The following is a 21,612-nucleotide window of genomic DNA, read 5'->3' as shown; positions in this document are numbered from 1 at the left end:
TGAGTTTAATAGTGAACCGATGTGTGGTTGATTTGTTTTAAAATGTCAAAAGAATCAATTCATTTAAAATTAATATTAGTGAACATCCATGATTATGAATGATAATAAGCAGAAGAAAAAAGGAACAAAAAATGAAGAGATGGAAGTCACCCCCCAGGCATATGCATATTTGACTATTATCTTTTACCCCTCCACTAGGTGGTAAGCACCAAAAGTGCTTTTGAACCTGGGTGTTAAGTTTAATGACTCGTATCTATTTCAAAATGAATTCAAGGTGACTTATGTTTTCCACATGAGTTTTTATAATAGAGATAGGATTTATATCCTTAAACATGTCTTAAAACCACCATGCAAGGTTAGATAAATATATCAAATTGCATTTATTTTAAATCTGTATGGGTCTATGTTTAGGGATGTCAGTAACCTACTAGTGTTTATTGTAAACATCTGTGGCTATTGAAATAGTAAATGGTACAATAGCTCTTTTGGTAAAAATAGCAGTGTCATCTTATTGATCTTTCATCCCCTTTTCTTCAGTTTTCATATCTAGAATACCCCCTTTTTTGCTACTAAATAACTTGTTCCCTAAAATGAATTAGATTTTCACAATATTAAAATAACCTGATATTCCTTTTTAATGATTGGTACCATCCTTTTGGGATTCCATGAGTTGGGATGCTTAGGTGACAGTTATTCACATCCCTACCTACATGGTTTACATTCTGGCACACCATTTTGTATCAGAAGGATGTTTATTTGAAAATCTTTTTTAAACAGTTCTAATATATTTAAGTACTCCAGTACTACTCAACTGTATATAATTACAAGGAACACTGTGACGGCCATCTTCCACTAAATAATTTTTTAAAGCATTATAAGTAAAACTATTGGATTAAGTGGTATGATAGAATTTTACTTCATTTATTTTTAGAACTGTTGGGGGGAGGGGCTATGAATAAGTTAAATGTTAAATATACTAGCCCTTTTTGTTAGCTTTTGGTTGCTGCATCTAAAATAACTAACAAGAACAACTTAGAGAAGGAAAATTTTATTTTGAGCTCACTGTTGCAGATGTTCAGTCCATGTTTTGCTGACTCCATTCCTGAGGACCTGAGATGAGGCAAGGAGGAAAACTGTTCACCTCATGGTTGCTGGGAAGCAAAGATGTAAAGGGGACCCTCTACAGGGAAGATATATCCTTCCAGGGCATGCTCCCCACTGACCCACTCCTTGCAGCAATAGCCCCTCTGCCTACAGTTAGCATCCAGGTACCTAGTCCATTCAAACTAGGATAGACTGATTAGCCCTCATAACCTAATCGTTTCACCTCCTGCAATTAACAGGAAATTTTGGGTGACCCATAATTTACCCTTTGTCATATTTTTTTTAGATTTCTTTCTAGTTTGATTCTTTATTTTTATAATTATCTTTTGAAAAAAAAATTTCTTTGAAAACTAGAAAAGAAATACAATTAGTCAAAAGAAAATGAAAACGTGCATCCTAAGAGAGCCAGCACTCAGTAGATATATATATATATATATTTTTTTTTTCCCTTAAAAAGCTAAATTTCTCACACCATACTATGGACATCTATGAAATGGATTTTTTTAACATTTATTTTTTAGTTGTAGTTGGACTCGGTACCTTTATTTCACTTATTTATTTTTATGTGGTGCTGAGGATCAAACCCAGGGTCTCACACATGCAAGGCGAGAACTCTACCACTGCGCCACAACCCCAGCCCCTGAAATAATGTTTTATTTTTTAACATAAAATATTATCTTAGTTTGCTGTTCAGATATGTCTTTATTTAACCAATCTTCTATTGATGTACATTAAGTCATTCCTTCTTACCATTGAAAACAACTGTAATTAACCTGTGAATTCCCCTTTCATAGAATGAATTCTCACAAGTCAAACATTTAAAAGGCTTTGGTGGCTTATTACCCAAGTATCTTCCCAAAACATTCTTCACATCCTGGTCAGTTCTTCACTGATAAATGTGGCCATCTGTATGTTAAGACACTTTATATTAAATTAAGATTTGGTGAGCTGAGCATGTAGATCAGTGGTAGAATATTTGCTTAGCATGCACAAGGCCTTGCTTGGTTCAATCCCCAGCACCACACACACATAAAAGTTAACCTGTTATCACTATTCCCAGAAGGCATCACTGTATCTGGGCACTTTCAGGTCATGCTGCATGTTCAACAGTCCTCACAGGGAAGGGCTGAACTAACTCGCTTCTACTTCCCTTTTATTTTAAAGGACTGGCATTCTGTTATTTTTAGCTTTTAATCTGTTGTGCAAAGCATATACTTGTTAACCCACTTCCTGTATAACCAGTGTATGCTAAAAATGAACTCATTTTGGGGAAGACAGAAGGGAAAACCTAAGAAAGAATCTCCCAGCTGACCTTTTTTTGATGCTGGGAAAATATAATTTTCAGCACCTTTCAGTCTCTAACAGAGGTGACCTGTCTTACGCACCTATGGTGCTTTCCCACTCAGATGTCAATCTACAAGTGTCCACCCCAATGCCAATGCTTTTGCTTTTCTAATGTAGGTGGTTTTTTAGAAGTTTACATTAATAGTCTAAGCTGTACTTTTCCCTCAACTGTGACTAAAATTCTCATTTCAACATTTCTTTTAAGAAAATTGTGTTCAATGAATAAGCTTTAAAGTTGGAGGGGCACACACTTTTTTTTTTTTTTTTTTAAGCAGTACGTGTTTCATTCTTTTAAATGTTAGGCAATCTTTGGGTAAAAAATAATACCTCACTTTTACTTTTCTTGGACTATTATAGAGTTTGGAACATCATCATAGTTTTTTTTTTTTGTGTGTGTGTGTGTGTGTGTCATTTTTATTAAACTTTCTACATCCCTTGCATTTTCTGCCTTGGCTTTGTTAAAAAAAATACCTTTAAATTGATCTCAGGTGAATAAGATAATTATTAGTTGGAAGTATCAGCCTATCTTTATGGTTGTGCTTCTTGTTAAAAATTTTTGTAATGAAAAATGTATTATTTTATACAACCAATAGTTGTTAGACAAGGCAAAGGACAGGTAACTGATATCAAAGAAAAGGAAATGGTTAGATAACACTTCCCTTCACCCAGTTGTTAACAGTCCGGGAGTGTAGGGAGAGATTGAACTTTCCAACACAAACAGTCACCCCCTGTGGCTCTCTTCCTGCCTTTGGTCACAGAGGCATGAAAAGAAAGGAAACCTAAAATCAGCACCAGCTCTGGATCCCCTCCCATCCCCCTCCTCTCTCCCCTCATTGGTTTCAGTTGTAGGTGGTTCTTGTCTGTACTTTTAGTAGATGACAGTGATTTTCTGTTTGTTCCTTTTTTTTCCTCCAATGAACTCTTGGCAGTTAATGTGAGAGAATCAATAAAGAGGACATAATTTAATTTTCAACCCTTCAGAATATATGTCCTTTGTTTTTTTTAATGTCCTGCATTTTCTTAAAATGTTTAAGGCTTTTCTGTTTTTTTCAAGACCCTACTTAAGCCATACATTGAATATAGTTCAAAGGCAAAAAGGAACATGCTAATTCATTTGCAAAATTCATTTGGTGTCCTTCGATGTCCAGCATATTAAGGGAATAAGTAAATTATATGAAACATGCTGTCTTAAATATATAGGAGATTTTAATAGCATGGGGAAATGAGGATTGTAACATGTTAAATGAAAGTAAAGTGGTGCAAACTTTTGTACCTGGGACATCTCAGTTACATGTGAAAAAAAGCATAGGAAGAAAATGTATTATAACATTAGGGTTTATTTAGGCACCAGCATATGGTTGATTTATTTAAAATTTTTTAAATATGCTTTTATATAACCCAAATATTCCATATTGAGCACATCACACTGAAATTAGGAAGCAGTGTTGGATCATTTGTTTCCTTTAAAGAATTGTGTTAAAGGAGATGGGAAGGAATACAAAAACAGTTTTTAAATCAAAAGTTAATGAGATGCAGCTCTCAGTTCAGAGATCAGTATGATTAATAAAAATTAATTCAGTAGTACAATACCATTTGCAAACTCCAGTGCAAGTTGATTGATTTTGAGAATTCTCATCAATTATTGCAGTTAGCTGTTTGGCTTATCACTTGACATTTTGCTGCTTTTGAAGGCTTCTTGAGCACAGGTAGTCTCCACAATGGTGATTATTTTTTAAAGGTACAATTAAAATGCAGTGACAGAAAAAAAGGTATTATTTCCAGCAACAGGTACAAGCAGAGTGGTATAATAAACCAAACTGGATGACAGAGGAAGAGTCCCATTGATAATAGGTCATAGGTTTGCTACCAGTGAATGCATGACTTTATATACAGTTTTCAGTGCTGTGAAACCTCATCATTCAAAACCTTCTCAGCAACAGAATCACTTTTTCATAAGTCATAGTTTGTGGAACCCCTATATGTAAAAGACAATAGGTAAAATTGCCTTTTAGTTGTCTGCATTTTCTGTAATTTGACATTTTACTTTGTGAAAACAATGACATTTTGATGAACATAAAAATTTGTAATTGGGTATAAGGAAAATACATCAACTTCTGCATCTGATTTTATGTGTTTTGTTTTAGTTTTTTTGTGTGTGAGGGTAGGTAGGTTCTTTTGGTTGTATAATGTTGACATCAAGTGCTCATGGTAAAGACCTTTTAAATGGTTTAACTGTTGTAAGTAAGACTTGTACATGGTAATGACCTTTCAAATACTCATCATTTTAGTCAACTTTTTTGCTGCTGTGACTAAAAGCCCTGACTAGAACAGTTGTAGAGGAGGAAAAGTTTATTTGGGGGCTCACAGCTTCAGAGGTCTCAGCCCCTAGACAGCAGGCTCCTCCTCGGGGCTTGAGGTGAGGCAGAACAACACAGTGGAAGAGTGTGGCAAAGGAAAGCAGCTCACAATGTGATCAGAAAACGGAGGCTAAGCACAGCTCACCAAATATATACCCCCAAAGCATGCCATCCTCCCCACCTTCAGTCACCCCTCAATTAATCCCATCAGGGGATTCACTGATTGGGCTAAGGCTCCCATAATCCAATCATTTCACCTCTTGCATTGTTCTTGCATTGTTTCACACATAAGTTTTTGGGGAACATCTCACATCCAAACTATACCACTCTTCAAATAACCTGATATGGTTTGTTAAAAGTAGTGCTTGAGGCAGGCATGATGGTGCATGCCTGTAATCCTAGCAACTCCGGAAGTTGAGTCAGAATAATCTCAAATTCAAGACCAGAGCCAGTCTCAGCAACATAGCAAGACCCTGCCTAAATAAAAAGGGTGGATGGGGTTCGGTTGGAGTTGTAACTTAGTGGTGGTGCACTCTGGATTCAATCCTCGGTACTGGGGGGAAAAACAGTATAGTACTTGAATTGTTAATGTTATCTAATTTTTAATTGTTTTCCCCCTACAATATTAAAGTTAAATTTTAAAATGTATACCTGAAATTTAAAACAAATGTTTCAGATTAAGTGGATGAAGGGGAACAATAGTATAGCAAGATTCAAAAGGCCTCAAAAGCTAGAGTAAGTAAGTAATAGCAAGAGAAGCATTGGGGAGTCTGAATAGAAACAGTTTTAAGACTAGCCTCTCAATGTAAATTTATGTGGCAACTTTTAAAGTGGGTTAAAAGAGGACACGTTTCAGAGTCAAAGAGGGCACTATTAAAAATTACCCTAGCATATCAAAACATCAAATCGTGCCCCATAAATGCAGTCAGCCCCCGATACCTGTAGGTTCTGATTTCATGGAACCAAGAATCAAAAATATTCAGAAAAAAAATGTAGATACTAAACACATACAAACTTCTGTGTCATAAACTGTAAGAATCTAGAGAAGACTTCAAGTATTTGGGAGGGTGAACACAGATTTTATTCAAAACACCATGCTGTAGCCACAGGAGGACTTGAAACCAATCCCCAACAAAATACTGAGGGTTGAGTACATTCAATGGTAATTTGTCAATTAAAACTTGTCATTAAAAGTTTTAATGTAAAAATCCAGTTTTAAAAAATGGGTAATAAAAGATTACTCGAGGACTGTTCTGGGCCAATTACGAGTTGTGGGATTAGATATAAGGAGCAAGAAAGAAAGGCGGCAAAAGCAGTGTTGAGCTTGCTACCTGGAAAAGTGATGACAGGATTAAAACAATAGCACAAAAAGAGTAGGCTTAAGAGTCAGGATGGTGTGAAATTATGTTGTTAATTATGAAGTGCATTTTGAATTAGCTCAGTCTCATCCAAAAGTGCCACTTGGCAAAATACCACTTTCAGATAGGCAACATGTTTTTGCAGTGATGTTGTTAAAAGGGAGTTGTCAGCTCAAGGGGCAATTGGTAATTCTTTCTATCATCAAATGAATTTAGTAGCAAAATTTGACTGGCGTTTGTGAAGTTTTCTTTTTAACAAACAGTCATTGTTTATATTGAAACACTATAATAAGCCATTTAATGTTATTAATTTAAGTCGAAATTAATCACATTATATCATTGACCAAAGCAATCTTGATCAAAAAAGAATTAAGCAAGAGATTTTATACTACCTGACTTCAAAAAATATGCTATAAACCTGTAGCTGTCAAAACAGCTTGGCGCTGGCCTTAAAGCAGACACAAACCAGAGGAACAGAATAGAGACCCTGAACATAAACTCACGCATCCACAGCCAACTGATTTTCAACAAATGTGCTAAGAGCATGCATTGGGAAAAGGACAATCTTCAATAAATGGTGCTGGGAAAATTGAATTCAGAAGAATGGAACTAAAACCCTGTCTTTCACTAGTTACCTTCTAGTTACTACTAGAAGAAAACCTCGTGGGAAACTTCAGGCCATTGGAATGGGCAAGGATTTTTTTTTTTTTTTTATAAGACCCCAAGGCTCAAGTAGCAAAAGGAGAAAGATTTATAGGATTAGTTCATTCTTCAAAAGTTTCTTCACAACAAAGGAAACAATTAACAGACTACAGAGACAACCTACCTACAGAATGGGAGAAAATATTTGCAATGTACTTACCTGACAAGGGATTGATATCCAGAATATATAAAAGAACTCCAAACAATATTTTTTAAAAAATTTAAAAATAGGCAATAGGCATAGATAACTTTTTAAGAAGACATAGATGCTGATTCATAATACGTTACAGGGGTGGTAGTGGGAGGATTAAATGAACTCTAGATAGAGAAAAGGGGAGGGGGAGGGGAAGGGAGGGAACATAGGGGTAGGAAAGACGTTGGAATGCAATGGTCATGATTACCCTAAGTACATGTATGACAAGACACGAAGGCTGTGACTACTTTGTGTACAACCAGAGATATGAAAAATTGTGCTCTATATGTGTAATATGAATTGTAATGCATTCTGTTGTCATATGTAACAAAATTTTTCAAAAATTTAAAAAGAAATGGCCAAAATGCATATGAAAAACCATAATGAGCTATAACCTTCAATTAAAGTGGCTATTATTAAAAAAAAAAGATAAAAGATAAGTACTAGTGAGGATGAGAAGAAAAGGAAAGCCTTGCACACTGTTGGTGGGAATGTACTTTAGTACAACCATTATGGATAAAAGTGTGGAGGTTGCTCAAAAAATTAAAAATAGAACTCACATGACCCAGCAATCACACTAATGGATATATGTTCAAAAGAAATGAAATCAGTACGACAAAGAGACATCTGTACTCCCCTGTATATTGCAGAACTGTTTACAATAGCCAAGAAATAGTCTTATCAACTAATGTATGGGTAAATAAAATATTGAACATATACAGAATGGAATAGTGTCCTACCATAAAAGAGAAAAAACCCTAGAATTTGTGACAACATGAATGGAACTGAAGGTCATGGTAGATGAAATAAGTCAGACACAGAAAGATAAATCCTGTATGATCTTACTCCCATGTAGAATCTAAAAGAACAGTGGTTATGAAAGGATGAGGGAAGGAATAGTGGAGAGAGTTGGTCAATGGGTACTAAGCTATGATTAGATAGGAGAGAGAAGTTCTGGTGTTCTATTGCACCGTAGGTGACTATAGATAATAATGTATATTTCAAAAAAGCTAGAAGAAAGGATTTTGAATGTACTTACCACAAAGAAATGATAAATGAGACGATAGATATATTGATTTGAACATTATACAGTATATACAAGTATAAAAGCCTTATGTGGCATCCCATAAATATGTACAATTTTATGAATCAGTGAAAACTACATATTTGCAGTGCTGGAAATTGAACCCAGCGCTTGCATATGCTAGACAAGTGCTCAACCACTGAGCTACAAACCAAGCCTCTAAAAGAATAAAATGAACTCACAGTCATGTGATGAATTTAGTGAAAATTAAGTATTGCTAATAGAAAAAAAAAGCACATGGGGCCTTTTTAATTTATCAACTTGGCAGAGTAATAACCAATATTTCTGCCTACTTTCTGTATCAGTTGTACAAATGTTATAATGATACTATTAGGTTAATCTGATGAAAAAATTAAAACTGGTTCTGTAATCCAAGCACATAGTTGTGACTCAGTTTACAATTATGAGCCTAAGGTTTTACCTTAGAGTCTCCTTTTGTTGGTAGTTTTATGTTTGGAGTAATAACACAAGGCAAATTTAGTGGCAAGGAAGAATGGTTAGCAGTAACATTTAAGTTCGTCAGAAATGGCAAGCAATTGATGTGTCAGATTGGGCCTACAATGGAGTGACTACTCCTAGGAATTTCCTAAATTGAACTCCTCCTTCTGGAAGAAATTTTAGCTGCCTTTATGCCATATAGAGTACTGCTATTTTAAATTTGATGAGAGTCAGACCAGAGAACTAGAAAATTCTTTTACTTAACCTGATTTTTTTAAAAAAGCTAACTGTAAATGAGATGTAGTACCAAGAAAAATCATAAGCCTGGAAATTAAGTCAATGATAAATCTAATACAGCAATTCAATTAGTATAATATGAAAAAGAAACATGAATATTATGCCCACAATACTCTCAGCAAACAACTTTGGACTTTTCTTTCTATAACTAACACATTTTGCCCATTGCCTTGTTAAAGAATTTCTAAAAAAAAAAAAAAAAAACCCTGAATACGATTATTAAGTTGCAATATAATTAAATGTGTCCTAAACATGTGTTCTTTCTTTCTAAGTCCCATACCATGATCCAGTTTATTCCCTTCATCAGGGCCTTTTCCTCCTCCTCTCCCATGGCAATCCCACATATCAATCTTTGATACAGGCTTTGACAGTTATGATGGGAGACCTCTTGAAATGGAAGACCATTCAGCATATCCTTCTCTGTTGCATACTATTGTATTCTATTTGTTGGTTGTTTTCAGGTTGCTTCAGACTGTGAGCCTCTGGAGGACAGTGATTCTGTTCCATTCAACTTCAGATCCACACAACCAGTACCACATGCATTGGTGGTGTCAATGAATAAATTAAACAATATGAGCACTCAGGATTTTGCCATTTTTGTAATTACTTAGAATATAATTATTATGAAGTGATGTGAGCATAATACAACTAGAACTGTCTTATTAGCGATAGATAGATAGATAAAAAAGATATTTATATGGTGCTTTAGAGGTTTCTTTACTCTTAAATATTTTTGAAATTACATGGTTCTTAGGAACTGAGTCTGTCTCCCATTTGTTACCTTCCCCACAGTAGCACCATAACTTCAAATAGATTTTACATGTAGCATCTTTAGTCTCAAAGTCCTGGGAGGGATCTAAACTAATTTTAATTCAAAATTAAATCTTCAATTGATTTTAAATCTTCAATTGATCATGTATTGGTTTGTGTGCATTTTCTGTTTTAAGGGAAATAATTTGACTAATGGCAGTCTGAAACTAAAAGTAATTGAGTTATAAGGATTCCGTATCTTAGTTTAAACTGGCTGTTAACTTTGAACTCAGCAGTTCAATTAAAAGTAAATCTAGGGGGCTGGGGATGTGGCTCAGTGTCAGAGTGCTTGCCTTGCACATGCGAGGCACTGGGTTCGATCCTTAGCACTACGTAAAAATAGATAAACTAAATGAAGACATTGTATCCATGTAAAACTAAAATATATATTTTTTAAAATGAAGTAAATTTAGGCCGGTTTGGTGCATGTGCCTGTAATCCCAGCAACTCAGGAGGCTGAGGCAGGAGAATCCAAGTTCAAGGTCAGTCTTGACAACTTGGTGAGACCTTGTCTCAAAAAGGTGTGGGGAGCTAAGGATAAGGCTCAGTGGCAGAGCGTTTACCTGTCATGCATGAGGCTGTAGGTTTAATCCCCAATACCACAAGAAATTATGTAAGTAAAAATTAATTAAAATCTCTCATCTATTTTTAATTTATTAATGTCTTTAACCGACTTTTGAAGGGGAAATAAATGACAAAAACAAAAATTTATTCATTAGAAACAAAGAAATGACAAATTTAGAAATGTTTATGGTATTTTATATATAAATGATGTTAACATTTTGCCTTTATCTTTTATTTTGGGAGGACTGGGGATTGAACCCAGGGCCACCTTACCACTGAGCTACATTCCTCAGTCCTTTTTTTTATGTTTTATTTTGGGAGAAGTTATTGCTAAATTGCTGAGGCTGGCCTTGATTTTGCAATCCTCCTCAGCCTCCCAATTTGCTGGGATCACAGGCATGCAACACTGTGCCAGGCTTGCCTTTGTTTGTTTAATGAAGATGCAAGCTCTTTTCTCAGATTTTAAAATTATTTTCTTAAAAAGTTTTTCATTGTTATTGTGTGTGTGGGGGGTTGATTGATCGATTTATTTATTTGTTTGTTTGTTTATTTATTTATTTATTTTGGGGGCAGGGTCTCCCTAAGTTCCTGAGCGTGCTAAATTTCCCTAACTTGGTATCCTCCTACCTTAGCTGCCCCAGTCTCTAGCGTTACAGACTTGCAACCACTGCTCCAGGCACTTGCTTGTATTTTGCTTGGTAAAGGAGAGTGAAATTAAATTTATTTGACTACTTTACTAATTTTGCCGGGTGAGGACCTCAGTTTAATAAAAATATATACATATGGCAAATATATACATATGGCATGGATTTATACAGCATTCTTTATAATTAACATGGATCTCAAATATTTTATTTTTATATTATCCTTTGATTCTATCACAGTGATTTGATTTGGGCAACATAATTTTCTTCCCCTTAAATATAAAAGCCCATGTAAAGAAAAGTTTGTATATGAATAAAGATATGAAAGGATGCCACCAATAGTTTCCATTAGCCTCTAGGAATAGGACTGTAGGGGTATAAGACTACCTTTTATACCAAATTTAGAAAGTACTTATATTAAATTTTAGGGTTTTTTAATACTTCAATTTAATCATTAGACTACAATCTTATGTTAATACTAACTATAATTAAGTATAATATTGGAACAGAAAAGTCTTAAGAACTATAAGAATATATAATGAATATAAACAAATAAATATACTTTTATAATTTTCCACTCTCAGTATCAACATTGATGATAAATAATATGCTCTTTAAATATTAGACAACAAGCTAATACTTTAAGCATTAGTAATAAATGTATTGAAATTAAAATGACTTACTTTGAAAAGAGATTCAGGTATTTTTTGCTAAACTTTCGTTGGATTTGACATGGCCAACCGATAAATTGCAAGAGCAATAACTATCTGAATACTGTTGCTGTAAACAAGCGAGTATTCAGTTCCTGCTATGTGAAAAGGAGCCAAATGTAATGATTGTGGTCTTATTCAAGGACAGAGTGCTGGTGATATCATTTCCATAGACAGTACAATTCCGCAGCTGGCTCTGTCAGTCTGAGAAGAGATCTCACTTAAAAAAAGACCATGAAGTAATTTGCAATTCAGGGGCACTATTTTAAAGGAAATGAGGTAGAAGTCTACTCACTAAAATCAAAGGAAACCTTGAGTATTTTTATTTCCTTTTTAATATTTGTGTTTCTTCAATATGTAACCATGCCGGTTTACTTGGGAATTCAGGAAAAGTTGAGAGTGTGAAGAAGTTTGTTTTTTGGAAAAATTCTTTGGAGGCAGAACTCTTGGGGGAAATTATTATTTTGTTGTTTGGACCTACATTGCTCATTTCATTTGAGATTTAAGAAATGTGTGTCAGAGGTGTTTATTAATCGTCTCTTTTCTTTCAGTGTACTGTCAAGCATGTTAATGATTGAACACCAGTGACATGAAAATAAGAGTTAAAATTCCCACCCTCTTGTTGGCTTGAAACACAAATGAAATGCTTAGTATTCAATGAACCAGTAACCTGGGCAAAAGTCAGAAAATGCATACCTCATTGTCTTGGGACAATGTTTTAGCTACACATGATTTTGTGTATCCTTTCACTCCTCTTTCCTAGTGTCCAAAATGTGTCATTTGGCTTTCTATATATAATAGCAATTTTATTTATAACAAAATACAGTTCCACAGATATCTGGATGCCTACTATGTCTTAGAAACTGTGCTAGGGACCAGCCATGTTTTTGGTTTTGTTTTAGTGTTTTTGGTAATGCTGGGAATCAAAACCCAGGGCTTTGTTTATGCTAAGCAAACGCTCTGTCACTGAGTCCCATCCCCAGTGTTGGGCCAGGGATGTAGAGAATGAAACCACTTAATTCTCCTGTTGTTGCCTAATCTGGTGGAGCAAATTTATGAATATCTTATGTTGTTTTAAAAACATAATCAATGTAAATCTTTCTGCTTTCAGGAATAAAATTTTTGACCTGTGTAATTTTGGAATGACTCAAAAAGACCTCTAAGTATAAATCTGTGCCAGAACATCTCTCTGTTTTATTAGGTTATCAGTTAAGTGTCAGTAGTAATTGTGATACTTCCATTGAGGTTTCTTTTTTTTTATTATTCTTATTTGTGCCTATTGACACTCTTTCACCCATCTTGAGAACAGCTCTGAATTGAAATTCAACATGTTTTGACAGATTTTCTAGTTGTCTTGGCATTTATTATTTTTTCCTTCAAATACTCAAACCACCTAGCTCAAATAAATCTTTTGACTCAGTTTACAAGAACAAAAATCTCATTAAAGGATTCAGATGCTACCGAATTCAACTGGCTAATTTTCTACAAATTTACTCATTTATCTATAAATGAATGCTTTATTTGAATTATATGTATGCATGTGTATATATATTTTTGGTAGTGGGGGTATGTGTGCTGGGGATTGAACCCTAGGGCACTTTACCACTGAGCTACATCCCCAACCTTATTTATTTATTTATTTATTTATTTATTTATTCATTCATTCATTCATTCATTCATTCATTCATTTTCAGTTGTTGATGGACACAATATCATTATTTTACTTATTCATTTTTATGTGGTGCTGAGAATCAAACCCAGTGCCTCACATAAGATAGGCAAGCACTCGACCACTGAGCTAAAACCCCAGCCCTATTTATTTATTTTTTTATTTTGAGACAGTGTCTCACTAAGTTGCCCAGGCTAGCCACAAACTTGCCATCCTCCTGTCTTCACCTCCTGAGCCACTGGGACAGGTGTGCCCCACTATACCTGGCCTTTGAATTATATTTTTAATAAATTTTCTTCTTTTTTACCATAACTTTTCTTTTTTTAAAATTTTTTATTTTTTTATTATTAGTTGTTCAAAACATTACAAAGCTCTTGACATATCATATTTCATACATTTGATTCAAGCAGATTATGAACTCCCATTTTTACCCCCTATACAGATTACAGAATCACATCGTTTACACATCCACTTTTTTACATAATGCCATACTAGTGTATTAATAAATTTTCTTTACAAAAAAAATAGATTAGAGATCCCTTGAAATTGTTTATTTCTCCCATAAGTGTATAGGGTAATTGATTCAGTTTGATGGCCAGACCCTTCCATCATGTTTCTCCACTATCCCTGAAGACTTGTCATCTGTACAAGCCTGGAAAAAGGAACAGCATGAAGGAGGTATGTATATTAATCAGCTTTCCATTACTGATACAAAATACCTGAGGTAAATAAGTGTTGAAAAAAGAAAGGTTTATTTGGGCTCACAGTTTTGAAGATTTCAGTACATTCTTAATCAGATGGTCCCATTGATTGTGGGCCTGTGATGGTATATCATGGTGGAAGTGAACAGCAGAGGAAACTGCTCACCTTGTGGTGGTCAGGAAGGGAGAGGAAGAGACCCTTTCAAGGCCATGCCCCCAATGACTTTCACCTCTTAGAGGTTCTTCCACTTCCCAGTAATGCTAGGTGCAGGGACCAAGCCTTTAATTCATGGGCTTTTGAGAGATAGTCTAGATCCAAACTATAGCAAGGAAGATCTGCTTCTTAGAGACCTTAGCCCTAGAAATAACAAACCTCACTTCTGCTTGTATTCTGTTGTCAAGAACTAGGCAGGTGGCATCTGGCACTGTAATTGCCAGCTGGGCAGCCCCTGCCCAGTTACCATTGTGTTACAAGCAATGTGAAGAGTGGAGCTGCTCTATCACAGAGCGTGTATGGGCAAATAAAAAATTAATTACAACACCACAGGGTAGTATATGTTTAACTCAGTTAATTGAGAGTGGAAAACAGATCAAGAAAGGTTTTTGGGAAGAGGAGGCATACAAGCTGTGTCTTAAAAGAAGGTGACCAGGTGAAGCAGGAGAAAAAAAAATATTTTAGGCAGAGAAAACAACTGTAAAGTACAAGGAAACTAGAAAGAATTTGGCCTATGAGGAAAACAAAAGTAGTACAAGATTTGTGGACTCTCCTATGCCGCCATAATAAGGTGAGACAAAGGTCTAGCTAAAGGGCCTTTAGGGTCAAAGGGAAAATTCTGTGCTCGATGTAGACTCCATAAGGTTTGGAGTCTCATTCTCCAAACAATGAGAAGTAACCAACTCAGTGAGGGTCTGGAGCCACCAGACACAGGAAAGAGGCACTGATAAGTGCAAAGTCTTCTGATGGGAATGGGGTTAGTATACTTGAGGAGAACAATGTCCACTTGGCCGATGCATCTGTTGGGGTAGATGAGGTCTGAGAGGCGGTGAGAAACCATATGGCGTTCCGGTCTTATGAATCATTGAGGAAATTTTAAATTTTATTCTATATTCAATGGAGAGTTATTAGAATTTTAGACAGGGGGTTGGGTTGATGTCATGCTGTAATAGGTTAAACCAAGGATTTCATCCCAACAATTCATTTTTTGCCCCATCCTCCCAAATACAACATTTTCTAAATTGTACAGGCCAATGCTATATACTGGTATGAAACTCATTATTTTAGAGTGACATTATGCTTGTTCAAATTAATGTTCTCGGTTTAGCTGACTCATAATGGGAACAAGTTCATATGCAAAAGGAATAGAAAAAGACAACAGGTATAGGCAGAGGAAGGAATGAGAAAATAATGCCAAATGTTGCTACATCTTGATTCTTTAAAAAACAAAATGAAACATTATAGATGTGACTTTGCATAAACCAAGATTCAGAAAGTTTCCTTCTTGTGTAAGACAATGACATTCAACCCACAGGTGGCACCTGATTCTCTTGGAGTCTTGCACTGTTCAAAAATTCCTTCATTAGACCAAGGAATAGTTTAGGAAAGAGAAAAATCTCAATTAAAAAGCAAACTTTAAGACAGTTATGTAAAGGATGTGATACAAAGGCGTTTCTGAGAGGATTCTGTATTTAAAATACCTCTCCATAACCCCTTGTTAGCCCTAGAACTTTTCAAAGTGCTTGGTATTAAAATGTCACTCTTTTGGTTAAAGAGAGATTTTTATCTCAGAGCACAATGGAAATACCCTTACCCTGAAAATGGATGCATTCACTGAATAACAAACAGATGTCCCATATTTTTGTATATTTTTAGTTAACAAAAGTTCTATATGTTTATTTTATATAACATGATGTTGAAATTTGCATGCATTATGAATAGCTAAGTCAAGCTAATTAACATATGTGCCATGTCACATACTTATTTGTGTGTGTGTGATGAGAATGTTTAAAATCCACTCAGTGATTTTTTTCAAGTTATAATACATTGTTACTAACTGCAGTCACCATGTAGGACCCAAGATCTCTTGAAGTCCTTCCTCCTGTCTAATTGACAGTCTGTACTCTGACCAACACCCCCACAGGCCCTGGTAACCACCATTCTACTGTCTGCTTTGGTGAGTTCAGCTTTTAGTTTTCCCATGTAAGTGAAGTCATGCAGGATTTGTTCTTCCACAACTGGCTAATTTCACTTAGTGCAGCACCTCCAAGTGCATCCTCGTTGTCTCAGATGATAGGGCTCCTTCTTTTTATAAGGCTGATTAATTAGTAGGGGATGCTGTCTCCTACAGCATCCTGAAACACCCAACTCCACACACAATGGCGCTCCTCCCTTTCACCCACAGGGGGTACTGCCAGGCTTCTTGGTCTCAGGCCTCCTCCTCCATAGTCCTTTCCCTGCCCTCAGCAGATACCCTCACTTCATAATATTAGTAATGTTAGTAAAATGCTGTGAGTGTGAACTGCTGGGTTTTCCTTCCTATTTTTCTATACGTTTATCTCCTTTTGCCCATTTTCTGGGAGTTTGGCGGCTCCTCTAAGGCTAACTCATAACACTAAGGCTGATATGAGTTTCCTTCTGTAACTATACCCTTGCTTCCATTTCCTTTTACTAATTCCTTGTTTGCTTCCTTCCAGAAATTTTTATTGAGTATCTACTATGTGCATGCTACTGTGCTTAGAGCTGGGAAGACAGTCCTGACAATTAAGATGATGGAGGTAGAGTTTTTATTCCATTGAAGGGAGTCTTCTTTATTGGTTGCTCACTCTTCCTGTAAAGTGATTCCTTCTTTATGATCTAAAATCACATCCAATCTCTCCCCTTCCCTTGTTGATCAAGCACCTTGAGAAAACACTATATTTTAGTGTTTCTAAAACTTGAGTTCACACCATCTAATTTTAAAGAACATTGATCCATACCTTGCACCTTACAGGAAAACTAATTCAAGTGGAATATAGACCTAAATGTAAAACTTAAAACTATAAAACTTCATAAGAAAACAAAAGAAAATCTTCATGATCTTATGCAAAACTTTGTTAAGATATGTTACCAAAATATGGCTATAAAAGAAAAAAATTAACAAGTTGGATTTCATCAAAATTAAGAACTTCTGCTCTTTGAAATATACTTATAATAATATGAAAAGATAAGCCACACATTTAGAAAATATTTGAAAACTACCTATCTTATAAAGAACTTGTAGCCATATTTTTTGGGGGGCCATCAGAGATTGAACCCAGGGAGCTTAACCACGGAGCCACATGCCCAGTCCTTTTTTTAAATATATTTTATTTAGAGACAGGGTTTTGCTCCGTTGCTTAGGGCCTCACTAAGTTGCTGAGGTTGAGTTTGAACTCACGATCTTCCTGCCTCAGCCTCCCAAGCCTCTGGGATTATAGGTGGGCACTACCATGCCTGGTATCCAAGTATCCAGAATATTAAGAACTCAAAACTCACTAAGAAACAAACAACTCCATTTAAAAATATGCAAAAGATCTGAATAGACATTTCACCAAAGCAGATAACAAATAAGTACATGAAAAGATGCTCAACAGCATTAATCATTAGACAAATGTAATTAAAATCACAGGATGTACCACGACGAACTCACTGGAACTGCTAACATTAAAAAGACCAACTAAATTGGGTTTGATGGTGCACACCTGTAATCCCAGCTACTTGGGAAGCAGAAGCATGAGAATCACAAGTTTGAGGCCAGCAAACTCAAATAAAAAGAGCTGGGAATGTAGCTCAAAGAGTTCCCTGGTTCAATCCCAAGCACTGGGAGTGGAGCTAACTAAACCAAGTGTCTGTGAGGATGAGGAAGGACTGGAACTTACACACTGCTGGGATGTGTGTAAAATAGTGCAACCACTTTGGAAAATAGTTTAGCAGCTTCTCAAAAAGTTAAACGAATACCCATCAAATGAAAAAAATATCCAGGTGAAAAAAAATGCCTATACAAAGATTTATGCATAAATGTTCATAGCAGCTTTATCTGTAATATTCCCAAACTGGAACAACCCAAATGTCACTTAACAGATGCATGCATAACAGATTTTATTAATATCCATAAAATAGAAGACTAGTTGGCCAAAAAAGGAACTATTGATACACATAAGAGTATATGTAAATATCAAAATTACTATGCTGAGTGTAAGCCAGGCAAAAAGATTACATACTGAATAATTCCATCTGTATAAAATTATAGAAAATGCCAAGTAATCTATAGTGACAGAAAGCAGATTAGGGGTTGCCTGGGAAGGTATGGGTAGAATTATAGAGGGGCAAGAAGAAACTTTTGGGAGTGATAGATATACTTGGTATATGTTTGTGTGTGTGTGTGTGACAGTTTCATGAGTGTAAGCATACCTTATAACTTACCAAATTGTATCCTTAAATATGTACAAAGAGGAATGGAGAGGAAGCTTCCACATGGGACTGACCTAAGAGTGGAAAAACTGAAAACAAAACTTGGAAGATTACAGACCTGCTGACACAAAGCCCGACTCTGTGCTGCGAATGCAGCACAGAAGGACTCCTTGTACTTTTGCCTTCCTTGGACGTTCTCGACTTGAGAGGGCAGGGATGGAGAAAAGTCCTGTCCCCCTTCCTGCTTTCTGAACCAGGCCCTCATGAATTTTTATATCCTCAGTGTCTTTTCATACCTAGCATATGTCAGCAAATCAGTGAATGAATAGGTGAGTAGATGAATAGATCAATCACATTCACTCAATTGTGACGAATGGAATAAATATTCCACAATTAAATAGTGCAACCAAATACAACTTGTTTTTGTTTTAATTATTTTTTTAGTAGGTATGATGGTGGCATCTGATTTATACACCAACTTTCAATAACCCAGTTAACGTTTGCCTTTTCTAGCGAGGCACAGTGGCACATGCCTGTATTCCCAGTAATTTAGGAGGCTGAAACAGGTAGATTGTGAGTTCAAAGCAAGCCTCAGCAATTTAGTGAGGCCCTAACCAACTAAGCAGGACCCTGTCTCTAAATAAGATGTAAAAAGGGCTGGGGATGTGGCTCAGTGGTTAAGCACCCCTGGGTTCAATCCACAGTTGGACTGTCATCTGGAAGAGGCTTTAGGGTCTGATCTTCACACAGGTTTCTGTCCATCTTATCTTACTGAAGTGTTTCAGAAGACATTTTTTAAATTGATGCCCTTAATGATATAGAATGGTAAGTTTCATCATAACATATTTCTATATACATAAAAACATAATTTGATCAATTTAATTCTCCAATACTTCCCCCATCTATCTTCTTCCCCCTGGGCCCCTTCTACCCAAATGGACTCCTGCTTTCACCAAATCCCTTTTTTCCTGTTTGTCCCCTGCTCCCCCAGCCCCAGCTTCCACATATGAGAGAAAACATAATTTTCTGAATCTGACTGATTTTGCTCAAAATTGTCATCTCCAGTTCCATCCATTTTCCTGCAAGTGACAGAATTTCATTCTTATTTGTGATGGAATAAAACTCTCTTTTGTACACAGGTGATATTTTTATTTGTCCATTCATCTGTGGACGGATACCTAGGCCAATTATACAGCCTCACTATTGTGAATTGTGCTGAGATAAACATGGACATAAATGTATCTCTAAAGTATGTTGATTTTAATTCTTTTGGATAAATAGAATACCAAGGAGTGAGGTAACTGTGTCATACAGTAGTACTATTTTTAGTTTAGTTTTCTTTTTTCTCTTTTTTTTTTTTTGGTCCAGAGATTGAACCCAGGGGCACTTAATTACTAACTCACATTCCCAGCCCTTTAAAAAAATATTTTGGGACAGGATCTCTTTTTTTAATATTTTATTTTGGTTGTATCTTTATTTATTCTTACGTGGTGCTGAGAATAGAACTCAGTGCCTCACACATGCGAGGCAAGTGTTTTACCACTAAGCTACAGCCCCGGTCCTGAGACAGGATTTTGATAAGTTGCCTAGGGCCTTGCTAAATTGCTAAGGTTGGCTTTGAACTCAAGATCCTCCTGCCTCAGCCTCCAGAGCCATCAGAATTATAGGCATGCACCACAACAACCAGCCTATTTTAGCTTTTTGAAGAACCTCCATACTGATTTCCATAAGGCCTGTATTAATTTATATTCCCAACAAGAGTGCATAAGTGTTCTCCACCCTTTATCCTTGCCAGCATTTATTGTTATTTATTTGGGTTCTTTGCCTTTCTAAATGGAATGAGATGGCACCTCAGTGTAGCTTTAATGCATTTCCCTAATAGCTAAATATGTGGAATATTTTTTCATATAATCATTGACCATTTGTTCTTCTTTTGAGAAGTGTCTTATCAGTTTATTTGCCAGTTTATTATGCCATTCATTTTTGCACTGATGAGTTCAATTATTTATATATTTTGGTATATACTCTGTTGGAAGAGTATCTGGCAAAGATTTTCTCTCATTCTGTATGTCATCTCTTCACTCTGTTGTTTCCTTGGCTATGCAGAAGGTTTTTGACTTGATACAATCCCATTTATTGATTTTTTTCTCTTATTTCCTGAATTATAGAGATCCTATTAGGAAAAATCTTTACCTACACCTATATGTTGAAGTGTTTCCCCCATTGTTTTTCCTAATAGTTGCAAGGTTTCAAGTCTAAAACTTTAGGTATTCCATCTATTTTGAGGTTTTTTTTTTTTTTTGGTAGGGTGAGAGATTAAGGATATAGTCTCATTCTTCTATATATGCAAACCCAACTTTCCCAGCACCACTTGTTAAAGAGGCTTTCTATTTCTCCAATGTATGTTTTTGGCCCCTGTGTTAAGAATAAGATGACTGTAGCTATGTGGATTTGTCTCTGTGTCCTCTGTTCTGGTCCATTGAAAGCCAGATGTGTTTAAAATATAGCATGTGGATTCTGTGATCTTGGGCAAGTCAGCAAATTTCCCCAAGACTTAATTTCTTCAGCAGTGAAATGAGAATGCTAATAGAATAACTTCACAGAATTGATGTGAAGGTTATAAATGCACTGACACAGGTAAAGTGCTCAGCATAGTGTTGGGCACACGCTATGTCTAATCTCACTGCCAGCATGGCTGTTTTAGTCCACTTTTTCGCTGCTGTGACCAAAGATCAGACAAGAACCGTTTAGAAGAGGGAAAGTATATTTATCATTTGCAGTTTCAAAGGTTTCAGTCCACAGACAACTACCCCCATGGCTGTGAGCATGAAGTGAGTCAAAACATCATGGTGGAAGAGTATGGTAGAGGAAAGCAGGGGACAAGAAAGCAAAGAGAGAGTCTGCTTCCACCAAGGACAAGATATCTATACCTAAAGGTATGTCCCAGTGACCTACCTCCTCCAGCCACACCCTACTTGCCTTGAGTTACCACTCAGCTAATCCCTACCAGGGAATCAATGTACTGATTACGTTTAAACTCTCATAACCTAATCATTTCTCTTCTAAACTTTCTTGCATCATCCCAGACATGAGCTTTGGGCTCATAAAAACCATAACAATAGCCTTTGAACTGTTTTGCTTTCTAATTCTCATTGAGATGCTGGTACAGCCTTGCCTAGTTGGAAGAAGTATTTGTAACCCCCAAACCTCT

General features: G+C 35.9%; 1 long non-coding RNA gene across 3 annotated transcripts in view; it reads right to left on the bottom strand.

The window, feature by feature from the left end:
• The window catches only part of LOC113182704 (uncharacterized), a 140,867-nt gene extending 129,176 nt beyond the window's left edge, over window positions 1–11,691 (bottom strand). For all 3 annotated transcript variants that reach the window (XR_013344285.1, XR_013344286.1, XR_003300785.2), the window contains exon 1: window positions 11,579–11,691. This is a non-coding gene — a long non-coding RNA (uncharacterized LOC113182704). The remainder of the gene's footprint in view (window positions 1–11,578) is intronic.
• Window positions 11,692–21,612: the final 9,921 nt, after the last annotated feature.

Source organism: Urocitellus parryii, chromosome 1, assembly GCF_045843805.1.
Source record: "Urocitellus parryii isolate mUroPar1 chromosome 1, mUroPar1.hap1, whole genome shotgun sequence".
Taxonomy (NCBI): domain Eukaryota; kingdom Metazoa; phylum Chordata; class Mammalia; order Rodentia; family Sciuridae; genus Urocitellus; species Urocitellus parryii.
This window is presented reverse-complemented; position numbering and strand designations above follow the sequence as displayed.